Genomic DNA, 5,812 nt, shown 5'->3' with positions numbered 1-5,812 from the left:
TCATTTTTCTTTTTTTTTTTCAGGAAATGTGACTATTAATATTGTTGTTTTATGATGAAGGAGGTTTCACACTTCCATATCATTAGTGAGAGAACACAAATCAGGCAAGAACTATATTAGTCTGAGAATATGACATGAAGGAGTTTCATGGTCTCAGAAATGATCACAAATAAAATGAGCTACTCTGTTTCATGTCAAGACGAAATGAAAGCTTAATAGTCCTCCAGAAGTATTAAATACAACTAATTTCGATATTCTTAGATCAAGCAAGAACTAGTTTTATTTTGGAAAATCACAAGTGAAATGACTATGTCAAATTAGGCACCACTGACTTGGGCTTGGTCTGTCTCTGCTCTTGTCATATTCAGGGATGGTGAAAGCTTTTTTTAAAGTGATAGGCTTCTGTCATTTTTAATTTCTCCAAGTCTTATGGGTTTCTAATACCATGACTGGAATGGACCCCATTACTAAGTCAAAGTACAATTAAAGTTCATGAAATTAGTATTGTTTCACTCTTTGTTGTCAGCCAAAAGTGCTCTTCACAGCACCTGCATTGTGCCCAGTAATGACTCCTTCTGCAATTCGTACGATGTTACATGAATTGGTAACATATCTAAAGACTGTAAATTCTTTTTTATAAGACCAGTTGCTCCTACTACTATTGGAACTGTCTGGGTATCTTTCTTCCACATGGCTCTCATTTCTGCCTGCAGATCCAGGTATTTTATAACTTTGTGTCTCTGTGCGCAAGACACTGTAGTCACTAGGTGTGGCGATTTCAATGATCAGTGCTACTTTTGTCTTCTTTTCTTGGACTACTATCTGGTTTTCTAGCATCTATCTTTTGAACTGTTGGTACTGGGTGATCCCATTGATATAAACTTGATCATTTTCTATGATTCTTTGTGGCTCATTTTTCCAGTGTTTTTCAGCTACTTCGATACCTGAATGTTTGCAGAATCTCCAGTGTAACAGTCTGACCACATTATTATGCCTTTCACTATAAAGTCCCTCTGCCATTAGTACGTCGCAACCAGCAAAAAGGTGTGTGACTGTTTCCAATTTGGTTAACCTACATATGTCTGTTTCTCCCACATGTTAAATGGACTTTGTAAACCAGCGTGTACATAGCCCACTGTCTTGGGCTGCCAATATTAACCTGCCTGGTTTTTATCTACTTCTGGTTTGATTTCTATTCCTGCTTGACGTCGATATGCTTCTGCTAAATTAAGCAGAGATGTCATTTTAGATTTATTATCCTCATGTTTCAAAACTTTCACTACATTTGGATCTTGTGAGGTCATAGATATGTGTGGAGTCCCACGATTGCAGATCTATACATGTAATCAATTTCAAGGAGGCCCATCCCTCCTTCAGAATGGAGAATATATAAAAATAAATGCCACCATACCGTTCATTGTTGTGTTTTTATACAGTGTCTTGTTGTCTGCCTCTTATTTTAAGTTTAACACAAAACTCCCTCCCTTCCCCCCTCCTCTGTCATTAGCTGTTGTCATTAAGTACAGCAGTATCATTTTGTGAAGTCGTTCATTTTTAGCTATTTAAATACTACCTCCCCCCACTATTTTCAATAGATCCTGAATAAAGTGTGCTCAACAAACCAATCACTGTTGCTCTTGGCTGTTTACCTACCCTTACTACAAGTTGTCTTTGTAAGCTGCACCTAGTCTCATCTCATTTCTTTATACTAGTGAACACTAGAAAATCAAAACGGAAGTTCTTCTCCATAGACTACTAAAACTTGAGTTACCCTCTAATTCATAACTTCCTGCCTGTTTAGTTTGCAGTACAAGATGAAAGGTCTGCTTGTTTCCCCTTCTGTTGCCAGCTTCATAGTATGTGATATCCTTAGGTAGTACAGCAGCTGCCTTATGTTCACTCATAATGAACTCTTACTCATCACAAGAAGTTCTGTTTGTGAGCAATGCAAATATTTAACAAATATGGAGGCCTCACCTTAACACACACACAAAAACATGGACTATGAGCAACACACATGACTACCATACTCTACACCGATTCAGACTAAAATGTATTATGCTAAGCCTGTAAGAAATCATTGCCAGGGCCTCCTAGACCCAAGAAGAGTAGGTCTCAGTGAAAGTCTAGCATCACATCACCTTCAGGCACACTTTCAACAAAGAGTCACCAAAAGTTACATTTTTCATAAATCCAGTAAACCAGACCATTCTGCAAATAGAAATCTTTATGATTGGTGGCTGTGTAATCGGACACATTGATTCTTCTGTCACTAGGATGGACAAATACATGGCAATGGTGAGTTGTCTTTCAGGTGCTAGGGTCAATGACATCTCAAGGGTCCTTAAGTCTTTTCATTTAACAAATATGACTATGACATGGTGGTGAATGACCTGAGATGCAAAACCTTGAGGGATATGCAAAAAGACATGTCAGAAGTCTTCATACATGTCACAAATGCAATCAAGACTGTGGTCCTGAGTGGAATCTTTCCTTCACCAAGAATACTGCCTAGGTACAACAACTGGCTAAATAGTTGGTGTCTTTCCAGGGGATCCACTATGTGCCAGCATGGGACGGGATGCTCAGCAGTCCTACTTTGTTTGCAAAGAATGGCCTGTACCTCTCATTCCAGGGCTTCCGCATACTGGCTAAAGCCTTTGCTATCCCCACAATGCCATTTTTAGGTAGAGTCCAGATAATAGACATCCCAGGGTAGCTAAGTTATCAGTCCAAAACAGGGTCCCATTAAGGTGACTCTTAGAGCCAGATGTCTCAACAAAAAACTCTCCAACTCTGAGGCTCTCCTACATTTGAAAACATATCCGTACTTGTGTAATTACCAAATCATGATTTGAACGCTCAGAAAGCACTATTTCCATTAGTGGGTTTTGCATCAGACATGATGTCAGTTGTTGTGGCATCTCATGTTTCTTAGGCGACCATATCACATCTAGACAGATCTTCAGAGACCCACAAATGGAACTCATTGAACTTCAAATTACACAAAACAGTATCAATTATCAGTTTCTAGCCTATTAAATGACACTCTATACATCCCCTTATAATCATGTAAGTTTCCTAAATGTACTGGATGAACTCCCTGTAAATAAGAACTCCATTGTTTTGGGAAACGTTAACTACACCTCAATAAACTGGAGTACCTACACCAGAAATGTTGGATATGTCTGAAAGCTCTTAGATTTAATAAACAAAAACTCCCTGAACCAGATTGTTAAGAAACCAGTTAGAGGACATAACATTCTTGACCTGGTCCTTAAGAATATATGTATCTCTTTCCCTGGTAACGTCGGATCATAAACTAGTTACTTACCTTCTCCTTTCAAATCTCTAAACCCAGTGAAACCAATATCTCAGAATTCAAGGATTACAGGCATACTGATTGTATCTAATTCTACATTGAAATCTCAAATTTCACTTGTACCAACATCACCACAGCCATTGCTACAGCAGGCAGCTTCATAAAGGAATTCTATGCCCACTTAGATAAATGTATAGAAACGGTAGTCACAACCAGATCTAAATATAACAGGAAATTTAAAAAACAACCATGCTGTTGGTCTACCAATATAAATTAATATAAATTAACTCTACAATAAAAGAAAACAAAGCTCCTTAAGATATAGAGCAGATCAAACACCCACTATATCAAGTATGATATCAAAAAATTGACTAAAAACTTTATTGAATAAAAAGGCAGTTCCTACATGCTTTATTTCAAATTATGTATGGAATGATTCCAGTTATTATCATTTGAATTAATAAATAATTAAGGCCAGTTTAACACCAAACTGGATAGGTTAATTCAAACACCCAAAGGAAAACTGGCTGGGATTAAAACTGTCTGCAAGGACAACTAGCCTAGTACCTATCTATGAACCTACAAATCTATGAGAGCTACTAAAACAGCCAATGAACATAGGTTAGCATCTGAAGTTAAGGACAATTATTAATCCTTTTTCAGCTATGTTAACGAACTAAGAAATAATGCCCAATTGTGCTCCAAATTTATTCCTAATGGTACCATCTACTCTGATCCAGTAGACATTGCCAGTATACTAGCAACCAAATTCGGTGCAAATTTTATCTGTCAGATGATTATCCAAAGCCAAATCGTATCCCTGAATCTCTCAGATGCCCCATCATCACTGAAGAACATCTACCAAAGGTGCTCTCCAAGACTAATAATACTTCCTCTGTGTGACCTAACAATATACCTAGCTGTTTAATAAACAGTATTAAACAAGCAATGGTAGAGACACTCTTTATAGGTTCATAGGGGCTTAGCAGGCTATTGATCTATGAGGATCTTAAGAAGCCTAGCCATACATGGTACTTTTTAGTCCTTATATTTTGCATACAAATAACCCAGAGATAGGCTGGACAAGGATATATTGAGACAATTACATGTTTCCATGTCCATTAGGTACATGGGTGTTAAACGGGGGAGGGGGGGTTGTATTTGCTGTTACTCATCAATTCGTCCAAATTACAGTTGAATAGAGTAAGAGAAGTACTTTGTTTATTTGGAGTGGAAAATGGTTCCCTAGAAGTGAGAAGCTGTGTGATACATAGCTATCCCTCCAACGCATTCTATTTTTTTTTCAAACGAGATTGAGATCCCTCAAGTGGGTGTTTATGATACCATTTGACATGGGAATGTGTAATAGGTTTGACAGAATAAGGTCTTTTTAAGCCATTTACTTAAGGCATAGGGTAGCTCTCAGTAGTTTGTATGTTACTGAGAAGAGGGACAAGGCTTTGAGATGTTCTGCAGAATTATTATGATTTTAGATGGGTACATACCAAAAGGGTCATTTTACTGAATGATTGACTTAATAAATGCCAAGTACAATGGAAGAATTACATCCCTCAATCTGGACACAATACATTTAGATATCATCTGTGCAATGAAAAACAATTTCCTTACGACAGTGGATACATGGTGATCAAATGACAGTTCAATGACGGCATAAGTTCCCAAATCCTTAACTATGAGATCAATTTTCAGGGGTGTGTTGTCAATGTGATAGTTACAAGGGAAGTAAAGTCTGCCAAAGAATACAATTATAGACTTCTTTTTTTTAAAGACCTTTATTGAATTATCACTTATGATACATTTATATAAAAGTAATCAAGCTGTATTAACAAGTTCACACTTACAAACATTATACTTCACACATATTGCTATATATCATATAAACTAAACAACATTACTTAAATTATTCAATTCCTGCCCTTATTTTTTAAACAAGAAACATCTTTATTAAACAATAACTTACAACATAGGCAATCATACATTTCTATAAATGAAAACAGACCACACCAATACAATCCTAGTTGCAAGCATTTTACATCACAAATCATACTGACATACTCCCAGTTGCAAACCTTATGCATCACTTATAATCTACCCAATCACTTCCAGTCAAACATTCCATAGCTCATTTAAGTCCTGCCTTCTTTTAAACCTCATTCCTCCTTGTATGTATTGTTTCCACAGTTCCCATTTTTTCTTATGTAGTTTGCTCCTACTCTTTTGTATACATCTCAATTCCAGTTTTTTAATCTGTTACTATATTCACTACTTCTAGTATAGTTGGTTTAGATCTTGATTTCCATTTTCTAGTAACTGCTTTTTTTGGCAGCCACCATAATCAGACATAGCAAGGCCTTACCATGCCTAAGCAATTCTGATTCTGTATCATAGCTCAGAAAAATCATCTCCCTTGTCACACCAATCTGCCAACCCAGCATCTCAAACAGTGCATCCTGCAGGAAATCCTTAAAG

This window comes from Protopterus annectens, chromosome 9.part0 (assembly GCF_019279795.1).
Source record: "Protopterus annectens isolate FY-2018-M chromosome 9.part0, PAN1.0, whole genome shotgun sequence".
NCBI classification, from domain to species: Eukaryota; Metazoa; Chordata; order Ceratodontiformes; family Protopteridae; genus Protopterus; species Protopterus annectens.
Note: the sequence above shows the minus strand (reverse complement) of the source record.